The sequence below is a fragment of the Myotis myotis genome, unplaced genomic scaffold (genome assembly GCF_014108235.1).
Source record: "Myotis myotis isolate mMyoMyo1 unplaced genomic scaffold, mMyoMyo1.p scaffold_m19_p_3, whole genome shotgun sequence".
In the NCBI taxonomy this organism is placed as follows: domain Eukaryota; kingdom Metazoa; phylum Chordata; class Mammalia; order Chiroptera; family Vespertilionidae; genus Myotis; species Myotis myotis.
The window spans coordinates 38,052,160-38,079,165 of NW_023416335.1; the positions used below are offsets into that span (position 1 = coordinate 38,052,160).

The 27,006-nt window shown below is 41.2% G+C and overlaps 1 pseudogene; it reads left to right on the forward strand.

The window, feature by feature from the left end:
• Positions 1-506: 506 nt before the first annotated feature.
• Positions 507-2,391, forward strand: LOC118649879 (annotated as a pseudogene).
• The last annotated feature ends 24,615 nt before the right edge of the window (positions 2,392-27,006 follow it).

The following is a 27,006-nucleotide window of genomic DNA, read 5'->3' on the forward strand; positions in this document are numbered from 1 at the left end:
CTTGAGAATTTGGTCACTTGTGTCAAATGACTAGTTTGCACTCTGACTCATTCCACAACACAAATAGAATGAATTTGTTCATATCTCTCCCTGAGGAGACAAGAAGAGAACTTGATGTTAAAATAGATTTCTGATTCTCTGGGAATTTGGTGGACTGATTATGTCATTGAAAGTTATGGCCCCGTGTGCTGACAGTTCATAATCTCCAAGCCCATGTTCAAGAAAATGTGGGAAAGATTCCAGGCACTTTGTGAGAGTGTGTGTGTGTATCGGGGGTGGCGGTTGGTGACGTTCTAAGGCCCGCTAATAGGGCTGGTGAAGACAGGAGTGACAAACTGTAAAGCAGTGAACCCTGGAAAGTCAATGCCTGTTATCAGCAACAGAGCTAACTGTCCTCATGGAAATCTCCTGCTAAGGTCATTAGACTGATTGACACTGATTGAAAGTGAAACAAAACTAAATCAAGAGGAGGGGCTTGCCTGGGGCACTAAAAGAGCACAACGCCAATGTCGGACAGATCCAAGAGCAGCAGTTGTGTCCAGGTAGGTGTCACCTATAGAGTCTTAGCAATTCCATCAGAATGTAAGAGGTGTGATGTATATAATTCAGGAGAAGCTCACTGGAATAACCTACAATAGATAAATCTAATTGGCTTCACAGAAAGAAGTCACAATCCAATATAGACTGGGGTCAGGCAAGGGGTTCAGGCTTCATTCATCTAGTGACCCTTCTATCCTCTAGAACCCTGGAGTCCTCAGAAGATTCTCTGCATCCAGCCAACAGACAAGGCAAGAGGGACACATGGAGAATCCAGGAAGGATTAGGGGCCACATCTGGAAATGCCACACATTACTTCTCTCCACCTTTTATTTGCCAAGACTAGTTTATGAACACCCCTAGACCACAGGGACCTGGGAGGCACAGTCAGGCTGTGTGACCAGGAAGGAGAGGAAAGCTTGATACTGGTGAACACTAGCAGCCTCTGTTACAAACAACTAATAAAAGAATGAAGTTCGGTTTTGAAAACAAATGTGTTCAATTTAAGAAAAGCCAACACAGGACTGACCTTCAAAGCAGGTTCTATGAGATGCCATGTTTTTAATTCAAGTAGTGCTGTCTGTTTTAAAAAATGTTCTTTAGACCAATTCTCTTGGAATTTCCTTCAGAGACAGCACAGAAGCTCATTTTTTCATAGTCACCCTGGTTTAAACCAGTTCACAAAGGATTGAATTTATCCATCATTTGAATACTATTGATACCCTTCAATTCAATATTTGATTCTAAAGAAAACGCCCTGAATTGCTTAGATCTTACACAAGCAGAAAGTATAACTAAAATAATTCTCACCCGGCCAGCGTGGCTAAGTGGTTGAGCATCTGAGGTCATGGTTTGATTCCCTGTCAGGGCACATGCCTGGGTTGTGGGCTCGATCCCCAGTATGGGGAGTGCAGGAGGTAGCTGATCAATGATTCTCATCATTAATGTTTCTGTCTCTCCCTCTCCCTTCCTCTCTGAAAGCAATAAAAATATATTTAAAAATAAATAAATAAAATAATTCTTGCAAGGTCTGAATGAACAAAGATAGATTAATCTCCCAGGTGTATTCTCATTCTTTTAAAGGGGACCTGTGGAGTGACATCAGCAAAATGGCTGAATAACAGTTTCCTACTGTTGACCCTGAGAAGGAAAATATGTGCCAGCGAGGACTCCTCCTGGTTAATTGCATTCAAAATCATAACCAGAGTCTAGCAGCCATTACTAAAGGCCTCTCACACACGTAGTGCATTTCAGAGAAAAGCCACAGACTAAGCTGCAGCCTCCTACACTGTGCTCCTGTCAGCTGAGCTGACCTTTATAAAAAAGTTGCTGAGCCTTTTTACGAAGACGGCGCCGAAAGCTAAGAAGGAAGCCCCTGCCCCACCCAAAGCCGAAGCCAAAGCAAAGGCTTTGAAGGCAAAGAAAGCAGTGTTGAAAGGCGTCCACAGCCACACAAAAAAAAGAAGATCCGCACGTCACCCACTTTCCGACGGCCAAAGACACTAAGGCTCCGGAGGCAGCCTAAATACCCTCGGAAGAGCGCACCCAGGAGAAACAAGCTTGACCACTATGCCATCACCAAATTCCTCCTGACTACCAAGTCAGCCATGAAGAAGATGGAAGACAATAATACACTAGTGTTCATTGTGGATGTCAAGGCCAACAAGCACCAGATCAAACAGGCTGTGAAGAAGCTCTATGACATTGATGTGGCCAAGGTCAACACCCTGATCAGGCCTGATGGCAAGAAGAAGGCATATGTTCGACTGGCTCCTGACTATGAGGCTTTGGATGTTGCCAACAAAATTGGAATCATCTAAACTGAGTCCAGCTGCCTAATTCTAAATATAAAAATGTTACACTGAAAGAAAAAAAAAAGTTGCTGAAAGCAGGAGATATCTGTAATACTATCAACAATTTTAAAAAAACACACATTTAAGTACACACACAAAAAAAGTTGCTGGCATCAACTTTCAACTAATGAGGTGAGCCCTGCCCTATCCAATTGGAACTGCATAGCAATATCCTATTTGCAACCATCTTTACTGACCAACCAGAGCAGCTCCATAATGACTAATCAGAACATGCAATTCCAACCAATTAGGACAGTGCTATTTGGACCAATCAGATTGTGCAAATTTGGATTCCTCATTTGCATAAAATGAGCCAATCAAGGGTCAGGGCAGGACTTTATGCAAATTGGTCTCACCTTTGTCTCAGTGGAGCACACTTTCAGTTTCCATCAGAGGCTATATTTCCCCAGTTTGCAAACTGTTTACCTGAATAAACTTTCTCCTCTTCCTGCACCCCAGGTTGGAGACTCCTGTTGATATTAGATTGCTGGCAGCAAACTTTTGTTGACACTACTGTCTTTCCTCTAAATTTTGATGGTCTCCCACAGGCGAGAGTATATTTTTGGAAGTCCAGGAGTACCATAGAGAAGTTCCAGCACATCATTGGGGGGTAGGGGTGGCTCTGGAGGGAAGGTGGGGGACTGAATGCATTGAAGATGGTAAGAGAAGATGGTAAATGAAAATAAAGTTTCATTTTATCCTTGTCACCCTGCCCCCAATGCTGTACAGCTGGGTGCCAAGAAAGACCTTTTCTGCTGGTGATTTCTCCTGAAGAAAGTGAGGATATGTGAGTGAGCACCTGGCTTCTCCAGCTGTGCGGGACACCCCCAAAGAGGACCACCTGTTTCTCACCCCATCCAGAATACTGAGGTGTGCTGCATGGCGCAGGAGGGGAGGGGCTGGGTGAACAGCAGCCAGTGCTGTTGCAGGGCATCAAAGGACACAGATTCTACTAATTGCTTTTCAGATTCAATCAGGAAGCCTGCCCATGAGCCACTGGGCTACCTTGCCTGCAGATCCATGCAGATACTGTAGTAGTGGCAAGTAGACCTTTTAAAGTACAGTGGGGCCTTGACTTACGAGTTTAATTCCTTCCTAGACCAAGCTCGTTAAGGAGCTCATTGACTCAAATTACTCTATCAACTCAATGCAAAAAATCGGCCGAGAGACAGCTGGTATCTCAAAAAACTTGTTAGTCGGGACACTCGTAAGTCAAGTCCCCACTGTACAAGCAGAAATAGAAAAAAACACTGGCCCTCAAGTCTGAAAACCAAGGATGGGTTTTGCCCCAAGACAAGCCAGTAGCCACATCTGTGAAATGAGAACTAACCATTTTCCTATATAAAAGGTATTTTCCTTTTTATATCAACACAGCAGAAGCAGGAAGCTTCTAGATCAATCTTCCTAAAACTGCTTCCAGTCATGTTCTCTCATGTACAAACACCTTCAAGGGTTTTCCTTGTCTCAGTATCTGAGGGATTCTCAGAATCTAAGGTCTCCATGCTCCTCCCCCAACCAGGCTTCCCAGGTTAACTTCCAAGAACTCTCCTGCCACCATCTTGAGTTCCCAACAAACCTGAAAATCTGGTTCCTGCACTCACTCCTCACTCTCTGCAGCTGTGCTCTCCCCACTCCCTCCACCTAGAATGTTTCTCACCTCCCTCTGTGATATTTGCAAGCGGAAATCTCGGCCATTCTTCAAGGTCCAAAAGAAATACCTCTTCTTCTGTGAAATTTCCCCTGACCTATATGAATCTCTATATTCTTGGGCACCTTCTTTTAAGTGAAATACTTTGTTTTTTTAGTGTAATTGTTTTCTCCCCTCCCCCTAGAAGAATTCATCTTTCTTTCAATGGTGTATATATCTCCTTCACCGTTCTGTTCCCCCATATAGCCTTGTAAGATGACTTTTACCTTATAAAAATACACTAAATATTTATTACATATGCATGGGTTTAAGATCAAGCAAATTAAAGACATTAACATTGCCAAATTAAAAAACAACTTTTATTAAGCACTTCACTATGTATTAGACCCTGTCTTAAGAACTTTTTATGCATTATATAATTGTCATGTAGATAGTTCTATATAAATAATACTTATATATATTTTTTAGTTTGCTTGGCTATTTTATAATAATTTTGTATTTGGCTACTTTAACAATTCACTAATTTGTAAGATATAAGCTCCAAAATTAAGTAAAGTTTCAGGAGAAATGAAGTATAGCTTTTCTATTTAGGTAGAGTGATGTTTAGGAATTTCATATTTTTTAATTAAAAAAGATTTTGATTTAAAATACATTGGTAGGTAAAATATCAGTGCATATTAGTCAAAATGATGGGAGGGCAACAATTAATAAAATCAAAGAATGTATTACTTGTAGATTGTGTATTTTTCTCCTTAGGTCATGACTACTCACTATTTTTTTTTTTTTTAAGTACTAGTCTTTAAGAAGAAATTGTAGAGAATCCCTGCTCTGTGAGAAGAATTCTTTTCCTGCCCTACATGCTTCCCATTGCTAACATAGGGCACAGGTCAAATTTTTGACCTCTTATCCTTAAGAGCATTCCCTTAATCACATTCTTCCTAATTCTGTCAGTAAGTCAGAAAATGGACTTATAGGGAGGAGAGGTTGGTGGGCTGGATAAAAGAAGGCAAAGGGATTAAGCAGAACACACACACACACACACACACACACACACACACACACCACATAGACACAGATAACAGTGTGGTGATAGCCAGAGAGAAAGGATGGTAGCAGGTAGGTGGGGGGGGGGGGGGCGGTAAAGGGGGTGATATGGATGGAAAGAGACTTTGCTTGGGGCGATGGACACACACTGCAGTGTGCAGATGATGTACACTTGAACACTGAATGATTTTGTGGACCAATATCACGCCAATAAATTCAATTTAAAAAAAAGAAAATAGACTTATATTTTATCATGAAAACCACTGCAATCTGATGAACAGAATGAACTGGTGATTATAATAGAATCAGGGACATAGAAAGGGAATGGACTGACTATTCTTGGGGGGGAAAGGGGTGTGGGAGATGTGGGAAGAGACTGGACAAAAATCGTGCACCTATGGATGAGGACAGTGGGTGGGGAGTGAGGGCGGAGGGTGGGGCGGGAACTGGGAGGAGGGGAGTTATGGGGGGAAAAAAGAGGAACAAATGTAATAATCTGAACAATAAAGATTTAATTAAAAAAAAAAAAAGAAAAGAAAAACCACTGCAATACTCCTTGAAGCTGTTGATTTTTGTAGTCAGTCAGGCCTAATCATCAAGCTCATTGTCTGGTCATTGCCAAGGAGGTGGTGTAACCCCCCGAATCACTCATTATAGCTAAGTTTCTGCAGTAAATATTTTTTTATTATGGTAAAATAAATGTAAAATAAAACTTAACATTATAACTATTTTAATGGCATTTCAGTGGCATAAAATATGTTCATTTTGTTGTGCAACCATCACTACCACTATCTCCAGAACATTTTCTTCGTTTCAAGCTCTGTACCCATTAAACAATAATTCCCCATTTCTCCACTTCCCATAGCCCCCTACAGCCACCATTCAACTTTCTGTCTTTATGAATTTGATTATTCTAGATATCGCAAATAAACAGAATCAAGCACAAAATATTTTAAAATAATCTATTTTAAAAATTCATGTATTCTATGTCTTAAGCATCTTAGATTAAGCAAACTGGCTACTTTATTCAAAAGCCTAGATAAATCTTTTCCCAGCCCCATCAAGATGGGATTGCAGAGAAGAAATCAGTTAACTTGTATGTGTATCAAAACTCTTCATCACCCTGGCCGGGTGGCTCAATTAGTCAGAGCATAGTCCTAACACACCAAGGTTGTAGGTTCCATCCCCGGTTGGGACAGATACAAGAGTCAACTGATGAATGCTTGAGTGAGTAGATCAGCAAATCAATGTTTCTCTCTCTCTCCCGTCCTTTCTCTCTCTCAAGTCAATACATTTTTTTAAAATTAAACATTAAAAAATAAATAAACGGTTCTTCCTGTAAAAACAGCACCTCTTCATCAACATGGGTCAGTGCCATTGGGAGTCTGAAGATGTTTCACTTCGCAGGTGCAGGGAAATATCCCAAGAATTCTGGCATTTCTCCAATCTCTAGAAAAGGAGAAGCCCAAGCTTTTCTATTGTTAAAGTGAAATACTTGGGTCTTGGTTCTTTCCAGTACCTATGAGAGAGTATCTGCTGGAAGGAGCACACGTTTTGTTTGTTTGTCTGTCTTGTTTTTTTTTACATCAAATCAAATGGCTAAAGTTAAATGGTTAAAAATTTCAGAATTCTTTTAGAGGTAGTTTAGTTTTACTAAAAAATGAACGATTTTAGTTTGATTTGAAAATGTGTAACAATTGTACACATGTTCCATTTTAGCTTCCAAATGTAAATTTAGGCAAATGGAGCTATTTGCTTTGGCTCAAACACCTTTTTTCTTCAGTGTTGAAAAGGAAAATATGACACAGAGTAATATTCGAAACTTCATGAGCACAAACAGCCTCACAGCTTGGCTCCCCTTTGACCTCTGCAGCCCTGTGGCAGAACCAGGCTTCCTGCAGTTGTAACTGGCAGCCCCTGACTAAGCTACCCCCAGCACTTTCCACTTTCTACCCTGCAAAGTGTCTACTTGGCACAAAATTATATGCAACCTGTGGGTATGGAGGTATCCTGATTAATTTCATGTGTCCACTTGGCTGGGCCGTGGTACCCAGTAAAATAAAGATACTGTACTTAATCTCAGAATATATACATTACAAAATAGTGAATTATTAAAAATTATACATAAAATAGTCAATTATAAAATAACCAAGCAAACGGGGAAAAAAGTATGTTATTTATATAAAAATACCTACATAAAAATGATGTAAGTAAAGGTCAAACAGTATTCTGGATGTTTCTATGAAGAATTTTTTATGAGATTAACATTTAAATCAGTGGATTTTCAGTAAAGCAGATCGCTCTCCCTAATATGAGTGGGCCTCATCCAATCAGTTGAAAGCCTTAAGAGAGAAGGACTAACTCTCCTCTGAGCATGAGGTATTCTGACAGAAGATGGCCTTGGGACTCAAACTACAACTCTTCCCTGAATCGTTAGCCTGCAGATATTTCAGCAGGTTTTGGACTCACTAAGTCTTCACAATTGTGTGAGCCAATTCCCTAAAATCAATCTATCTATCTATCTATCTATCTATCTATCTATCTATCTATCTATCTATTATCTATCTATCTATCTATCTATCTATCTATCTATCTATCTAATTAGCAGACATTTGATCCTGTCCAAAACATCCATTGAGACATTTGGTCCATGCCAAAAGATCCTTGATATTTGGTGGGAAAAATAATAGGAAGGACACAGGTTTGGGAAGAGATCCTGAGTTAAGTTTTGGATGACCCTTGTCCTCTACTATTTGTCTCTTCCTGAGCTTTATTCCCTCAGACTCATGATGATCTATTTATAAACCTTTTACCTCTGATTACTCTCTAGTTTCCTTTCTCTGCATGACTCCTACTTTCCAATTTCCTTCCTAAGCAAGACCATAGCTATAAGCCAGGGGCTGTCTTGCTCAATGTGGTCTTCATCACTCCCCTATGCTCCCAACATTGCAATCTGCCGGAGACCACTTGTCCTGTTGACCTAAGGTAGGCTTGGCTGCTTCTTTTCATCATTAGTCACATGGCTACTAATAAACTTAATCTTACTCAAATATTACTGCATATCAGGAAGTAAAATAGACTTCATGAGAATAATGATGGGCAAAATGATAGCAAAAGAGTTAACAATTCACCCCAGTAACTGAACTAAACTGTTAGATGGCAGCTGCTCTCTGGCATGTTCCAATAATTTTACTGTCAAAGGCATATATGAAAAAAAAAAAAGAGAGAGATTGGCCTAGCTGGCCTAGCCAGCATGGCTCAGTGGTTGAGCACTGACCTATGAGCCAGGAGGTCACAATTCCATTCCAGGTCAGGGCACATGCCTGGATTGTGGGCTCTATTCCCAGTAGGGGCATGCAGGAGGCAGCCAATCAATGATTCTCTCTCATCATTGATGTTTCTATCTCTCTATTCCTCTCCCCTTCCTCTGTCTCTAAAAAAAAAATCAATAAAAACATATTTTAAAAAAGAGATTGAAACAGATTTTCAGAAATTTCCTTGAGATTGGCTTAAATTTCCAGAGGAGATCATCCCACAACATTGTTTTATTTTGTTTTTCTCTTTCAATAAGATTTTCTTCCCATTATCTGCCAACACCCATTAGGTTGCATAGAAGTATTAATCATCTGTGTGGAATTTTAAATTTTCAAAGTCTCTTAAAAAATCAACCCTCCACCTCCATCAACTGAGCTCACAGACCATGGCCCGTTGGACATGTACAAACTGGTCTGATTTTTGTTTGTTTGTTTGCTATTGGGCTCCCAGGCCACGTCACTAAACTGATTAGATTCATCAGTTAAATTGTAAATTCAGGACAAACTAGTCAGACTTATTTAAATCAATTCATACACAGAGGTGTGTCAGTGTTTCCCATTTATAGCATAACTTGTGTTCAAGTTCCTGAAAGAGGTCACAAGCAGACATTGGGTGAGGCGATGACCTTGCAGGTATTATGTTAGCTCTCTTGGGCTCTAAGTCACTACTTATGAATATACGCAACATAGAAATGACAGTTTCTGACATGTTGACTATATGGCTTGACTCAGCATTTCACTTTGATGGAAAGAATCTTAGTAGACAATGAGTGGACGTTATGAAACCAGGCACGTAGAAGCATGTTTATAAAACAAGTTAGAGTTGTTACTCCTAAGATCTTGCCCATTTCAATCAATTCTATCATTGTCCACCTGGTTACTCAGGCCAAAAGTCTCAAAGTCATCATCTATTTTCCACTTACCCTCCCCACCCCCCCTACCATGTTTAATACATCAGCTAAGCTCTAGCTGCACAATATCTATATCCTGAAACTTACATCTTATCACCACATCCACTAGCATCACTCTAACCCACCCTCCTACCTTGAGAATTGCAATAGTCCAGGGGTGGGCAACCCCTGGCACGCGTGCCAAACATGGCACCCCAGTAACTTTTGCTGGCATACGAAACCCTCTCTTATAATCTTCCATTTACAATTTTTTTCTTAATATCGACCTTTTTATTTTTCAGATAAATTCAGTGTAGGTGCATCTTAGATAAATAAATAATTTTACATAACAAGTTATCTTAAAGGCCATAGACATGGATTGACGAGAGAGGGGAAGAGCAATTTCTATGCCTCTGCCTTAACTCTTCCTGCCTTCCTAGATCCGACCAGTGTTTTGGTTTCATCCACATACGCTTGTGAATCTTTGTTCTCAGTGATGAATTTTGTTAAGTCTCATAAAAGGAGTAGCCTGACGGATGAAAGTAGTAGCTCGTGCATATCTCTGAAGGCCATGAAATATAAACCTGATGTAAAATCTCTGTCATCAGTGATGCAGCAGCAAAAGTCCCACTGATAATATCAAAGGAGTCATAAAGTTTTCTGTCGGACTATCAGTGTACATGTGTAAATTAAAAAATAAATGTATTTTTCATCATCATATACTGTATTTTTGTCGCTCGAATGAATTTTATTATTTCTTCAAGGTTCTTCACATACGTACACCTTAAGAGATATCAAGTAGGCGTAACATGTTCTCAAAAAATTAGGGTTGGCATGAAGAAGAATTTTGAGTCAGATTTTGCTGGTTTTGGCACGCACTCACAAAAAGGTTGCCCACCCCTGCAATAGTCTCTCCTACCTTATTGGTAGATTTAACCATTGGTCACAGGTTCTAGACCAGCCTGAGGAACTTTGCCTGTAGGCAAGTGGGATCCAGTAAGTAAAAGGTTGTTTTTCATAAAAGTGCTTTGGATATGAGAGCAAAGGGTCAAACAGTAATTAAAAAGTAAAGTAAATACACTTAATACCTCTTTCCTCTTATTAAACTCTGTCGCACCTCTTCGTTTCTCCCCCACTTCCCCTTTCATATTGGCTAGAAGAGCTCTCCTGCATTTTAGCTGCCAAAGCTCTGACTTCTGGGGCTTTCGTTTCGAGTCACAGTCATTCTGAGTTTTCCAGCATCAGGTCTGTCGTCTGAGAGCGGGTAGGAGGGAGTAAGGGGTGGATGGCAGCAGCTCTGCTCTCCTCAGGCCAGTGTGTCACATATTTACACTCCGAGCCTCCTCTGGCTCGAGAGCCAGGAGAACCTAAAGTTACGATGAACTTTATACCATCAGACTGAGCACTGGCAAAAAGTCCATGCACAGTTCCTTGGGGATGAGGGATTTTTTGGTTCCAGATGAACCAGACTTGTTTTTCTCCCTTTGAAAATGTTGTAAACCACAAAACAACAATAGAAATAGGTGTCCCAAACTGTCATTTGATACACGAATCTGTTACCTTTCTCTACTCCTCTTGTTAATAATTTAGTGAGTGTCTGCTAATCAAATCAGGAAAGATTTGGTTTTTAATGATGGACATTTTATCGTCAGTCTCCTGGTGGTCAGCTTTCATTTTCAATCTGATGGTTTATTTATTTAGACATTGGCTGCTTTGACCATTTGTATATTTTGTTTGTGACTCATGTCTCCAAGGCTCCATTCTTTTGAAATGCTGAGGCACAAATAAGGACAGTTATATAATCAAATGCTGATTTGAAAGCAGGCACAATGGGCATCAGCCATTAACCATGCATTCAAAGATCAGATAGCAAGAAAGACAGAAAATAGATTGAAAGAAGAAGTGAACAGAGACTCAGGCACCTGAGGGACAATACCCAATGATCTAACGTTCTTTGTCACTGGAGTCCCCAATGAGAGACAGCGCACCAATGAGAGCTGGAGAGGAATTTCTCGTGTTTTGAGAAGCCTTTATGAGGTGCAGTAGCTTATACCACCCGTCAGGACAGGGCCAAACACCCTTTGTAACCACTCTTCCTCCTTCTCTGCCATTTCCCTCCCTGCTGCTTCCCCATGAACATGTCAGCACAGAAAATCTGACGACTTTCTAGCAAACCCATATCTTTTTACCTTTCTATAATCCTGTTACTTGGTTTTTTTCTTCTACTCATGCTTTTTGAGGGTTTTTTTCCTCTCTTGATTTCCATTACTTTATATATTTGTTCTGTCTTGTAAGCCTTTTTTCTGCTTGTCTTCATGCCACTACATTGGATCCTAACCATGACTATTTAATCTTTTAATAATTTAGTTTAAAATGTATTTTTAAAAAGAACTTTAAATTTTATTTTTCAATTACAGGTTATACTTAATATTATTTTGTATTAGTTTTGATGAACACCATAGTGGTTAGATAGTCATGTACTTTTATATGACTATAGTTGTTACAATATCATTGACTATATTCCCTATGATGTACTTTACACCCCCGTGACTATTTTATAACTACCTATTTGTACTTCTTAATCCCCTCACCTTTTTCACTCAGTCCTTCAACTCCCTTCCGCTCTGGTAACCAGCAATCTGTTTCCTGTGTCTATGAGTCTGTTTCAATTTTCTATGGGTCTGTTTCAATTTTCTTTGTTCATTTATTTTGTTCTTTAGATTCCACATATAGGTGAAATCACATAGTATTTGTCTTTCTCTGACTGACTTATTTCACTTAGCATATTACCCTCTAGCTCCATCTATGCTGTTGCAATCGTAAGATTGCATTCTTTTTCATGGGTGAGTAATATTCTATTATATATATTCTATCACTACTTTTTTTTAATCCTCACCTGAGGATATGTTTTTAATGGACTATTAGAGAGAGACAGAGAAACATTGATGTGAGAAACATTGATTTGTTGCCTCCCGCACTTGCCCTAACTAGCTAGGATCAAACCTGCAACACAGGTATGTGCCCTAACTGGGAATGGAACCCACAACCTTTTGGTGTACAGATAATGCTTCAACCAACTGAGCCACCTGGCCAGGGCTGTACCACTATTTTCTTATCCACTCATGTATTGATAAGCACTTCAGCTGCATCAAAAACTTAAGAATTGTAAGTAATGCTACAGTGAACATAGAGTGGCTTATATTCTTTCGAATAAGTGTTTTGGGTTTCTTTGAATACCCAGCAATGGAACCCCTGGGTCATAAGGCAGTTCCATTTTTAAATTTTTGAGGACCCTCCATACTGTTTTTCATAGTGGCTGCACCACTCTGCATTTTCATCAACAGTGTATGAGGGTTCTTTTTTTCCCCACATCCTCACCAACCCTTGTTGTTTATGGATTTATTGATAATAGCCATTCTGACAGGTGTGAGGTGATACCTCATTGTCGTTTTCATTTGCATTTCTGTGATGTTGAGCAACTTTTCATATTGGCCATCTGTATGTCTTCTTTCCAGAAGTGTCTGTTCAGATCTTCTGCCAACTTTATCATTGGGTGTTTTTTTTTTCCTGGTATTAAGTTGTCTGAGTTCTTTATAAATTTTGGATGTAAAACCCTTAGCAGGTATATCTTGGGTGAATATCTTCTTGTATTCAGTAGGTTGTCTTTTAGTTTTGTTGATGGTTTCTTTTGCTGTGCAAAAACTTTTTAGTTTGACAGAGTCCCACTGGTTTATTTTTCTTTTGTTTCCCTTGCCCAAGGAGCCATATCAGGAAAAATATTGCTAAGAGAAATGTCAGAGATCGTACTGCCTAGATTTTCTTCTAGGAGTTTTATGGTTTTGAGTCTTTAATCTATTTTGAATTTATTCCTGTATGTGATGTAAGAAGGTGGTCTAGTTTCATTTTTTTCATATATCTGTCTAATTTTCTCAATGCCATTTATTAAATATACTATCTTACCCCATTTTATGTTCTTGCCTCCATTGTCAAATGTTAATTGACCATTTATGTATGGGTTTATTTCTGGGCTCTCTCTTCTATTCTACTAATTTTTATGACTGCTTTTATGCCAATACCATGCTGTGTGTATTTTTTTTTTTAAATATTGATTTGAGAGAGAGAAACAACTTGTTCCACTTGTTTATACATTCATTGATTGATTGATTCTTGTATGTGTCCTGACCAAGGATGGAACTTGCAACCTTTGAGTATTGGTACGATGCTCTAACCAACTGAGCTATCCAGCCAAGGTCAGTACCATGCTGTTTTGATTACTATGGCCTTATAGTATAGTTTGATATCAGGTAGTATAACACCTCCAGCTTTGTTCTTCTTTTTCAAGATTGCTGTAGCTATTTGGGGTCTTTTGTGGTTCCATATACATTTTTGGATTACTTGTTCTAGTTCTGTGAAATATGGCCATTGGTATTTTGATATGAATTGCATTGGATTTATAGATTGCTTTGGGTCAAATGTACATGTAAATGATGTTAATTACTTGTATCCTAAGAACGGTATATGGTTCCATTTATTTGTATCTCCATTTGCATGAAGTATCTTTTTATCCCTTTTACTTTAGTCTGTGTGTATCTTTTGTATAAAGCGGTTCTCTTGTAGCATATACTAGTATATGGGTCCTGGATTGGAGCTTTACATCCATTTACATTTAAAGTTATTATGATAGGTTGCCATTTTACTCTTTACAACTATGTTCCTCTTCGTCTTTCTTCTTCTTAAAGAAATCCCTCAAACATTTCTTGTAATATTGGTTTGGTGTTAGTAAGCTCTTTTAGCTTTTTCTTGTTTGGGAGGCTCTTTATTTTTCCTTCAATTGTAAATGATAGCCTGGCAGGGTAAAGTGATCTTGGTTGTAGGTCTTTGGTTTTTATCACTTTGAAAATTTCATGCCAATTTCATGCCTTGAATGTTTCTTTTGAGAAATCAGCTGACAGTTTTATGAGATCTCCCTTGTAGGTAACTGTCTTTCTCTTGCTGCTGGTAAGATTCTCTCTTTGCCTTTAACAACTGGCATTTCAATCATGATATGTCGTGGTGTGGGCCTCTGGTGTTATCTTGTTTGGGACTACCCGCACATCCTGGTCTTGTGTGTCTATTTCCTTCACCAGGTTAGAGAATTTATCAGTCATTATTTTTTCAAATAGGTTCTCAACCCCTTGCTCTCTCTCTCTTCTCCTTCTGGGTGCTGTTGCATTCGATGTTGTCCCAGATGTTCCTTAAACTATTCTCATTTTTTAAAAAATTCTTTTTTCTTTTGCTGCTCTGATTGGATGTTTTCTGCTACCTTGTCTTACAAATCACTGATTCAGTCTTCTGCTTTATCTAACCTGCTGCTGATTCCTTCTAGTGTATTTTTCAATTCAGATATTTTATTCTTCATTTTTGACTAGCTCTTTTTTTATGAATTCTTTGTTCTTTTTTATGTTAACTATCTCTTTGTTTAAGTTCTCACTGAGTTCTATTCTTCCCCTAAATTCCGTGGGCATCATTATAATCATTGTTTTGAACTCAGTACCTGGTAGCTTGCTAGCCTTCATTTCATTTAGTTCTTTCTCTGAGGGTTTCTCCTGTTCTTTCCTTTGGGGTGTGTTTATTTGTCTCCCCATTTGGCTGCCTCTCTGTATTTGTTTCTGTGTATTAGGTGGATCTCCTATACCTCCCAGTCTGATATAGTGGCCTTTTGTAGTAGGTGTTCTGTGGGCTCATTGGCACAGTCTCCCTGATCACCTCAGCTAGGTGTTCCAGAAATGTACCTTGTGTGGGTTATGTGAATCCTTTTGGTATAGCTGAGTCTTGATTGCTGTTGGCCTATCTTTGGATCCTACCCCAGTGTATGTTCTGCTGTGTGTGGGCTGACCCCACAAAGAATAATTCAGCCCAGAAGTGTCTGATGCCTACTGAAATCTCCTTTAGTGTGTGCTGCTTGTGTTGTTAATTGGGTTGTGCTCTGATGTGGTCTGAAACCCATTACCAGGTGTGTTGGTTCTGGAGCCTTTTGGAGAGCACTCCGATGCAGGTGATTGTCAGGTGCTGCCTATGACCAGCCCCAGGTTATCTGTTTGGAGCTACAAAGTAATGCACAGTTTGTGGCTGCCTCTGCTGGGTCTGGGAGAATGTAGGAAAACCTGCGCACCAAGGCTGGCTTCTACCAGCACTGAGCCTGGGTGCAGGTCAGCAAAAGGCCCATGATCCACCTCTGCCTGCCGACTGCCTGTTAGGTTCAGTCACGGAAAGAACCTTTAGTGGTACATGGATTGTGAGTTATGTGTAGTAGGTTCTCAGTGAGTACCCAGGTAGGGATAGTGGTGTTCATCGGATTCATACATATTTAAGCTCGGTGTCAGTGCTGGGTCAGTTTCAGGGTACGCCAAGGCCAGCCACCACCTGCCGGGTGCATACGGACTTTTGTGGTGAGGCGGGGTCTCAGGGTGAGGCCAGCAGAGTTCATCAGGCCTATGCAGACCAAGATTTGGCTGTGTGAAGGACGGGCTCTGCGCTGGAATGTGGCACCTGTCAGGCATGCAAGGGGAACATGGCTCCTGCCCTGGAGCCACACAATGCAGTCACTTCTTGAGTCTGTCCAGACCTTCTCGAGAGTCTTCTGAAAGAGCCTGCACTGCTAGTCCAGGCTTGTCACAGTCAGCTGCCAACACTGCAGAGCTGGAGGCGGCAGGGCGGAGCCATCAGGAGTTGAAAAGGTGGGGATAGCGGATTTCCCTTGGCGGGGCTAATGGATCTCCTGGGCAGGTTTGCAAGGGAAGAGGGAGGGGAAATGGCCCCCACCCCAGGGCCACACAACTCAGTCTCTGACACCCATGAGTTCTCCCTCAAGAGCCCTCCAAGAAAGTCTACCCCACAGGCCTAGGAATCTGACTCCTCCTCAAGCGTGAGCTTGGCAGGGCGGGGCCACGGGGAGTGTGAGGCTAGGTCAGTTCTCCAAGCTAATGCAGTATGGAGGGGAGTGCTCAACGCAGAAAAGGGGGCATCTGTGGGAGAACTAAGCGCAGGGACCCTGGCCGCTGCTCCCTCAGCTCTCTCTCTGAAGCCATACAACCCCGTTTTTCCCTGCAGGACTCCAGTCTGCTCCGATTCGCCCTTCCTCTGCTGGAGCCCAGGGTGAGTGGCCACACAGGAGATTTTGTGTGTCAGCTTTGTAAGAGGGCACCTGGGTTTCTAGGAGACCCCCATCTCTCCCGGGTTGACAGAATCCCAGCTGGTCTTCACTCTGGTCTGTTGCTCCAGGCTGGGGAGCCTGGCATGGGGTTGAGACCCACACACCTCAGGAGGAATCTTCGCAGCTGAGCTGTCCCTCCAGATGCTCAACAATCATGTGTGGGTGCGGGGCTACTGCTTTTCAGGTCTCCACCTTTCCTACTAGCCTCAATGTGGCTTCTTTTGTAAATCCTTGGGTAGAAGACTTCTGTTCAGCTACTCTTCTGTTGGTTATACAGGTTGAGTGTTCTAGAATTTAGTTGTAATTCCAGTTTGGACCTGGGGGGAGGTGAGTCTAACTTCCTACTCTGCAGCCATCTTGGAGCCTCCTCTGTATTTTTCTCAAATTGCTTTTAGTTCCAGAAAGTCTGTGAGTGTGTGTGTTGTGATTAAATCTTACGTGCTCTTCTTATACTTTACTTCAAGTTTTTGTCTGTCCCTTCCAACAACTTTCCCCCCTAAATTCATATTACAAATACTCTGGGTGACGGAAGATGATTTGACTTTGAATGGTGGGCACACAGTGCAATATACAAATCTTATAACTTAGAAATCCACACCTGAAACCTCTATGGTCCTATTAACCAATGTCACCCCCAAAAATTTAAAAGGAAATAAAAGGGGAAAAAGTACTCTAACAGTTGTTTCTCTCTGGAGGTTCCGGGGAAGAATTCATGTCCATGTTTTCTCCAGATTGTAGGGCCTGTAGTCCTTGACTTGTGGCGCTATCTCTATCTTCAAAACACTCACTCCAACCTCGGTTTCTCTGACTGACTGTCCTGCCTCCCTCTTATAAGGATCTTTGTAGTCATGTTGGCCCCATCTGGATAGTCCAAAATATTCTCCTATTTTAAGACTTGTAACTTAATAATATCTCAGTATCCCTTTGGCCTTGTAACATAGCATATTCCCAGGTTTCAAGGCTTAGGATGTGGACATCTTTGGGGGAGGGTTATTATTCTGTTTACCACATTACTTAAATTGAAGTCATTCTTTGAATGACAAAAGCAAGACAATGCTTGCCCCATGGGCCTGTATTATAGCACTTAACATGTCATCAGTTCTCTATTGTGACATTGGGAGAAAAGCTCCCTGACCCCTTAGGCTCTCAGCTAAATGGGTTTAGGTTTTCAGCCTCAGCAGTAAAGACACATTTGTCTCCTTCTCTAGCTTTTTTTTTTGCAGTGGTTTAAATATTTTTATTGAGAAACTTCTTGGGGTTTTTGATAAGTGTCCACAAAGGACACAAGAAACCATAACCTAAAATTTTTAGGTATAAATGTGTTAATTAAGGCAAATATTTGTGAGGGATCATGTGCTGGGCAAGACTGAAATTTTTTACCATTCTACTTGATCCCAATTGCTTCTATAATGATCTCTCTCTCTGACATGAACCATTCTTCCATGAAATGCTTTTCCAGCTTCAGGAAGACCAGTAGATTCTTCTGGAGTTACCCGTTCACTCAAGGGTCTATGATGGTTAACTTCATGTGTCAACTTGCCTAGGCCACAGTATTCAGATATTCGGGCCGTTAAAGGCTAATGTAGATATTGCCTTGAAGTTATTTTCTAGGTGAGAATAACATTTAAATCAGTAGACTTTGAGTAAAGCAGAGTACCCTCCATAATGTGTGTGGGTCTCATCTAATCAGTTGAAGGTCTTAAGAGGAAAAACTGAGATTCCCCAAGAGGGAATTCTGCTTCCAGATGGCCTTCACTTAAGTTTCAACACCAACTCCTCATGGGTCTCCAGCTTGCTGGCCTGCCCTGCAGGTTTTGGATTTGCCAGCACCCCCCCCTCCGCCCCCCCCCCCCCCCCCGCCCCAGACACACACACACACACACACACACACACACACACACACACACACACCTGTATGAGCCAATCCCTTAAAAATCAATCTGTCTATCCCTCTCTCAATATATATTAACACACACATTTTATTGGTTCCATTTCTCTGTAGAACCCTACTGTTATGGGTCCATAGATCTTCACAAGCCAAACCCTCTCCAAGGCTTCTCTGATTTTTCTCCAGGATTTGGCCATTGGTCCCATAGCTCCTCTCTGATCCAGTGACGCAAAGTCCTGGGCTGACTAAGAGAAGGTGGCAGAGGCCAAGGCTCTCCTCTCACCTTCTAGATTCCCCCTGAGTTGATTGGAGTTGGGAAGGGAGTAGAACCTGGGGATATTTAAGACAGCTTTTTCTCAAAATTTTTGTCAGGATTCTTTTTGAAAAATAAAGTATGTTTTATTGATACATTTTTCTTTTTAGCGAGAGAGAGGAAGGGAGAGGTAGCGAGAGAGAGAGAAGCATTGATGAGAGAGAGAAACATCAATCTGTTGCCTCCTGCATGCCCCCCACTGGGGATCAAGCCCATAACCCAGGCATGTACCTTGACCAGGAATCAAACCGGCAACTTCTGGGTGCATGGGATGATGCTCAGCCAACTGAACCACACTGTCCAGGGCTTCAGGATTCTTTTTTAACCTGCTTTTATAGTCCAGAGTTTTACTAGCTTCCCAAAATTTTACCATTCTCTAATTTGATAACTATGCATCTTATGTCTTTATCTAAGACATTGATAAATACATAAAATAGATCAAAGCCAAAGATGCATTCCAGAAACCAACTCTTTAGGAGCCCCACCTCTTTTTCATTTAATCCCTCATTTTACCAAGGCCCTATTTTTAAATAATAAATTTACTTTTGTTCTCATTCTCCTTTGAGGAACTTGGAGGCCTTTTCATCATGGGTCTCAGTTTTAAAAAGAGGGGTACCACTTTTCCCTTTGCTTTTTAGAAATCAAAGTTTTTCTTCTTGGGGATTACTTATAGCATGGTCTGCCAGATCCCCTGCCTCTATACCTGTCCCTGCGGTCTAATAAACTAACATTCTTCCCTCTCCCCCAGCCCACACACAAGGTCAGTAAACAGCTCCCCCCACCCTTGGGGCCAGCTGTGTCCTTAGCTGTAGGGACTTCAAAGTGTATATCAGTAGATAAGTCCTGATTGAGTCTACCATGTCATGGGTTTTCTTACACCTTGGTTCTCCTAGTGGCTGATCACCTCCACACCCTGCCTTGCCCTACTTAGTATTCAGTTCCACTGTCTCTTGACTTCCAAGATTATTTTTGTAGCCCAACAAATGACTGCTGCTTTTATTTATTTTTTTAAAGGTATGTTTTTATTGGTTTTAGAGAGAGAGGAAGGGAGAGTGAGAAACATTGATGAGAGGGAAACATAGATTGGCAGCCTCCTGCATGCCCCCTAGTGGGGATCCAGCTCACAACCTGGGCATGTGCTCTGACCAGAAATCGAACCATTGACTTCTCAGTGCATAGGACGATGCTTAACCAACTGAGCTACACTGACCAGAGCAATGACTGCTGCTTTTAGTCAGTCATGTGGCTGCTAGGCATTACTACCTGTCTGTATTACCCTCTCCCTGCTGCTATGCCTCAGTGGTCTGCAAACACCAACATACTACTTTCTGGACTTGGGAAGTGCTGAGCACTGCCCAATTCATTTGCAGCCACAGTCCTCTCACCAGGTGATATGCTGTCTGACTCTCTAAGCATCTGTCTTTGCCCCATGAGCATGTCTAGACTCCACATGCAGACTCCTCCTGGACTGTCCTGTCCCATCCCATCCACTCTGTCCCTAAGCTCCTGTCTGATAGAAGGGGTGTGGAGTTCAGAGACTTCCCAGCAGGGCAGCTCCATGGAGAGGAGGACCTCATTTTGCATGTGCTCAACTATATTGAACTCTTAGTTATGAAAACGGATCTGATTTTGCTCAACCATATTAAACTCTTACTGGTTATAGGGGGAAATAATCTGACTTTCACATTCTCATTTTACTTCCAAAATTATATAATTTTATCAAGCTCCCCTTCACAAATGTCTCTTATGTAGCTCATTACCACAAGCTTTTGTTCTCTTATCAGAAAGATGGGAGAGTCTGAAACTGCGATGAAAAGCCCATGCTGGCTTGAGCGTGTAAGAAGAGTGGTCAGGAACATTTTCTTCCAGCTCTCCTAAGACAGTAGCCGGAGAGTCCTCAGCACATTCTTTTTATGGCTTTTGTGACTCATTTCCTCATTTGTAGCACAGACATTCTAATGCAGTGCCAACCAACCATGAAAAAGTGTTATGAGAATTCTGGTCATAGAGTAATTAAAATTTTATTTCACATACCATTTTGACCTTATGTATTTATATTCTAATACTTTTGGATTTGAATATCTTATATTATTTTTGGCTTTGCTGGCTGTGACTAGAAGCTCTGAACTATATAGACCATGATGGGAAATCTCCCTACACCGTACCCCGGACTGCAGTGCCCATAAAAGGCAATGTGCTGGCTCGAGAAATTAAATGATTTCATACCTAACCTGTGATGCTTGTCTTCCCCTTTCCTGAGAGCACATTGGCACATCTGAAAGCACCTTGGCACAGAGAGGAGAAAAGTCTCTTTTTTCACATGTTTTCATCTTACAGCTCCTTTTCCAGTTCTCCTAATTGGACAGACATTTATTTCTATGCAGGCAGATTATTGCTCCTGGAAGAATTCTTCATGGTCGTATAGTGTAGCCTTTCTCCCAGTGCAGAAATCCCATCTACAACATTGACAGATGACTTGCCAAGGATTAATTAATTATTTATTTGTTGAGTGCCTACTGTGTGCTTTGACACTGTGCCAGGCCTCACACATTGGCAGACCCTGAGATAAAGATTCACGTTCAAGTAGTTTATTTGAGAGAGGGTCCCAGGAAACACTGGAATGAATCATGGGCATAAGTCAGGGAAGGGATGAAAGGCAACAAAGCGTTCATTATCAAGCGAGTCACCATTGTGGACGAAGAGAGCTCAGTCGTAGTGGGGAACTCTCAAAACCATGGCTCCGAATTAATCCAGCCAAGGGGCAATTCTCCATTGGTTCAGGGTGCTTCCAGGGTAATTCAATGTGTGACATTTCTGGTTTCCCCACGCAGGGGCACGGTGTTCCCAAGGCCAGAGAAAGCCTTCAATGGAGATTTTCAGGACTTAGCTATAAGCAGCCTTTGATTTTGGAAATGAATCCAAAAGGAACATCTGCTATAGTAGGAAGAATTAAGACCCCCCCCTCTTTTAACCTGAAGGAGGGAATCTGACATTCATTCCTTAAATCCAGTAGTATCCAAGGGGGAGGAGTCCACGTGAACAGGGGAAAAACACTGCAGCAATGGAGGTGACAAGTTTGAGGGAGTATGTAGAAAACCTGAGTCATAATGGGGTGAAGATGAACAGTGACAACAACAATTCCAGGTGACATCAGGCTACGAGTAGTTGCTAGTGGCCCCAATGATGAAATTGTCAGGAATGACATAGAAATCCCAGCCTTCCTGCAGCTGTCTGGCTGAAGTATATAGATGTTCCTTTAGGGAGAAAAACCTGACACAGAGCCAAACCGGGTAAAGAGGTAGAAGGAAATAGGCGAGCTGGGCAGGGCTTCCAGCTCTTCCTCCTTTAGGGAAAGCTAGATGAAAATACGTGTCGTGGAGCCGGGCAGAAGGGCCAGCAGGCCAGGCTGATCAGGGGCATGGAGGGTGCAAGGCTTGGACTGCAACATTTTCACTAGACCTGGCACTCTTTAACACCAGTTATTTAGGGCCATGCAAGGGATGCCAAGCCTGGCCCAAGACCACCTGCTTGCAGTGAGGAGTAACTAATATTCAGCGGGACTATAGATTGTTTGGATTATGAGAGGTGTATGGGCCGAACTCATTCAAAGTCAGAAATCATTAAGGGGTGCTTCTGGCTGCTGTGGCTGGTGGGGATGACTTTCCAAGATAAGGCAGCTTGGAGTGAAGCACTCCAGTTTTTAGGACTTTTTTTTTTTTTTCTGGATTGGACTGACATGTACCTCCCTTGAACTTTTCCTTGGTCCTAATGCTGTCATTTGAAATTCCTTGATCAGTCCAAGAAAGTTTTTGTCAATGTAGTGCCTTGCCCATGGCAGCCAATAAAAGCTCCCATTCGGGTCGGTGCTTGTGCTTTGTGAGATACTAGGAAGGTTATGACAAAACCGTTGTGGCTAATATCCCCTCCCCTCGTTTGGGCGAGACTGCTCTACTCCACATATTTCCAGGGAAAGCAACTCTGCCATGGACACACGTAGGGCTTTGCCGCCCGCCTCCTGTCTCTAATCTGCTTGCCATTCCAGGCTCACAGTTCAAGGCGCTGCTCAAACAGCAATGTCTTTCCCCTTTCCCTTTGGTCTGCCATTATAGGCCATCACTGGGATTTCTTCTCATTGCGGTGCTCAGCCTCCTGCAGAACTGTAAAGTCACTCAACATTTGTTCGGTTTGTCTCTCATCGAAAGAAACATATTTTGCTACCCTGTCAACCTATGGGTCGAGAAGGGCTTTGATTCATTTTATGTTGTCTGAAACTTAAAGCTTTAGATTTAAGAATGAATGACAATGATGCACACATATTGGGAAGTCTGCCTGGGGTCACTTCGGCAAGTTTGTATAAATGATACTCTTACATCCTAATTAGGATGTGAAACATTGCTCCTTTTATGTATTTATTTATTTATTTATTTATTTATTTTTTTATTGATTCCAGAGAGAGGAAGGGACAGGGAGAGAGAGATAGAAACATCGATGAGAGAAAAACATTGATCAACTGCCTTCTGCATGCCCCCTACTGGGGATTGACCCCACAACCCAGGCATGTGCCCTAAGCACCTGGGATTGAACCATCAACCTCCATGGGTTGATGCTCAACCAACTGAGCCACCCTGACTGGGCGAAACATTGCTCCTTTTAAAACTGAATCAAGACCTCTGCTTTGTAGAACCACCCAACTACTGACAAGAGATAATTAGATTAACCTAGAAGTTATAGAAGGGAATTGAAAAGTTTGGCTAAAAGACCTTGTGTCTTTTGAGCTAAATATTTTCTATTTCATTTTAATTACGTTTATGAATTTTTGAGAAAAATGAAAAAATTTAAACCTAGAAAATTTGCATATACACACAAATCCTCCTTCAATTTAAGTATAAATAAATAGAGAAACACTTTCTCTATTTCTTTACCTTAATATCATTTCCCTGAATCTGACTGTATGTGTATTCAATGTGACTGTTAGAGTTGCCAAAGGAGAAACACACAAGGCCAAAAACGGTGAAGAATTATGAATTTATTAGGTCATCTGGAAAACCAGATGGGCTGAGCCCCAAAATGGTGCCAGCCCCCAAAGACGGGGAGTCAGAGGTTTTTAAAGGACTCTAGGCGGGCTTTTTCTGGATGGAGAATTCTCTGCGCATGTCCGGATTCTGGGAAAGTCCAGAGGGGAGAGATAATGGTCTTAGCAAGTGGAATGTGGTCTAAGCAAGTAAAATGTCCATTGTGAAGTGGCCTAAAGGTCAATTCCCAGGGGGGGGGGGGTATCGATTCAATTATTTGATCAAACCTAACAGTGACTATATTTTTTTAGTAAATGATCTTTTTTCTTTTCCCATTTTTATTTTTTTTAATTTTTTTTTTTTATATTTTATTGATTTTTTACAGAGAGGAAGGGAGAGGGATAGAGAGTCAGAAACATCCATGAGAGAGAAATATCCATCAGCTGCCTCCTGCACATCCCCTATTAGGGATGTGCCCGCAACCAAGGTACATGCCCTTGACCAGAATCGAACCTGAGACTCCTCAGTCCACAGGCCAACGCTCTAGCCACTGAGCCAAACTGGTCAGGGCTCTTTTCCCATTTTTATGGGGAACTCCATTTCCATTCATTTCCAACTTACCAAAGAAGGAACCATTTTTAAAGTTAGGTTAAAATATATTTTTCCTTTCTCTTGATCCTTCTTAATAACTGACATAAAAGTAGGTTATGTCCTACTTCTAGAAGAGAGCCTATGTATGGCAAGGAATACATGGAAGGGGGTGGGAAAAAAGTCATTTTTCATTATCTATATTCTAAAATATTGAAAATATCAAAGCTGAAATTATCCCTATACAGGATTTTGCTTCCTTTAGAGTTGTGTGGATTTATGGTGAAACTTAAATCCTAGAGAAAATGTAATGACTGTTTAAAAGGAAAAACAAATGTTTCAAAAACATAAACAGAGTAAACTATGGTAGATATATAAATGAGGTCAAAAAGAAAGAATATGAAACATCTGTTGCTAATATGCCTTTAGTGCATTTAGTAAAAGTTTCCCAATTAAATAGATCTAAACTTTTAAAACTTGCTCTCTGAACTTTCACTGGTAGGCAGAAGGGGGAAAGATCAGACATCTCAGCAAACCATTCTTATCTCATCATTTTTCTGACTCTTTTTGTGTAAGATAAGATTTTTCTTTGACCACGAGGTCAAATACATGTTTAGATTTTCTAAAGCAGGAGTTTCGACTGAGGTTTCTGGGGTTGAGGCCTGGAATGGAGTCATCACAGAGGTGGAAAGAATGTTAATGCATCTATTAACCCTAAATGACTTACAGACATCAGTTTCTTAATTCTTCCACACAATCTTATAAAACAGGTATCATCCTTATTTTCAGATAAGGAAAGGTGAGTCTTAGCGAGATCAAGCAACTTGCTGAAAGTGGAGCTGGAATTCAAGCAGAGGTCAGCCTGTCTCTAAAGCTAAAGTACCAAGTGACTCCCATTTAGGATTAATCAAGCTGATAGAAATAAAGGTGGAGAAAAGAATAAGAAAATAGAGTTTAAAATGGGGCCTTTTCCTCAGAGGCCTTAGTGATTGGATTGGGGAGTTAAAATTTGAGGTAGGAGATAGGGTGACAATTGAAGTAAATCATTAGGCTAGGTTTCAATACTGTATAAGGCTGGCGTTGGAGTTAGAGCTTTGAGGTTGGGACAGCCTTTTTATTTGAGACTGAAAGAAAGTTTAGATTCAGAGTGGAAGTTGCATTAAACACTGGGAAGGGATTGGAACACAGCCCTGTTAACTAAACGTCCTTGATGACAAGAATCACCTGGGCAATTGTTGGACTACAAATTCGGGTCTCACTCAGACCTGCTGAATGCCTGGCTCCTGGGGAAAGAGATACAGTTCACAAAGGAACCCAGCATGGAGTCTGTCATCACGAAAGTAGGGAGAGGCCAGGCATTGGTCACAGCTCAGGCTTTCCATTAGGATCATGTGGAGAGCTCTTTGTAAATACTGATGCCTGGGCCCTACCCCTCAATTAAATCATAATCTCAGGGGTGGAGGGGTGGGGGGGTGGGGAGAGGGGGTGGTGGTGGTGGTGGTGTAGTATGTTTAAAAATTTCCCCAGGTGAATGGTTTCCCTGAAGCCAGGGTTGAAATAGCAGATATATGGTTTGAGGTGAAAATAGTTAACTCTCTTTTCTGAATTCAACAACCTTTTTATTGGCAATTTTTGTGTACCGATTTATTAATATTTGTATACATGTTTTTACAATAACACTGGAACCTTGAAGGGCAGAGACTTATTAACTGTATCACCTACATATTTAGCACTGTGATATTGAGTAAATAGATATTGCTCTGTGCATATAGGTATTCAAAGGACATCCTTGGTAATTCTGCTCAAGGACAAGAAATATACCATGTGGACTACATGCAAATTCACCCAATGAAAGGCACTTTCCTCTCTATTTGTTTTATGAATTATCAAGACTCACTCAATGCTAAGCAGCTTATTCATTGATTGGAGTTTGGGGAGCCTTGGCTGTCCAAGTCGTTATCTTATCCACAAGCCATTCCTGGCACCAGCCCTTTCTAAGCAGCTCCTGCTTTGACCTTTCCTGAACCCAGGCTGGCCCTCAGTGACTTGCCTGATCAATGGAACATGGCCTTTGGGACTTCCAATGCTAGATTGTAGGAATTCTTGCAGCTGTGTTCTGGAGCTCTGGGATCCTTCATGGAGCCCTGAGCTGCCATGTAAGAGGCCAACGTGCTCCAGAGAATACACAGAGAGTCCCTGAGATTACATGAAAAGGGAGATGCCTGACCAGCCCCCAAAGCACTTCTAGACAAGAGACGTGTCAAAAGATTTAAAGGCCTCTTTAATCCAGCAATGCACATCATTTAAAAAATATCACTGTGATTCTCTAGCTATAGTGTAAAGGAAAAGAAAAGTTAAACAATTTATAATAAACTAATATCTATTTCAATATTTTAATGCCTCAGGTAAAGCACAAAGTAATAGTCAGAAAAAAGAATGTACATGTCTGAAGAATCACTGGAGAATACAAAACTACAAATGCAGGCTCATATGGGTGTGCTTTGCTGGCCAACAGCACAACCCAAATGCCATGGGTAGTGTTGCCTTCGGTGACTTTAGAAGATCATGAACACATTTCTATATAGTTCTAAACAAGTTCAAATACAATACCTCCTGATTTTACACATTAGGTGCATTCCTGGAAAATTCAGTATATTTTAAAACAGTATAAAAATGCCGTGTGCTTAGGCATTCTGGTCCTAGGTGAGATGGAGAAAGCATATTCTA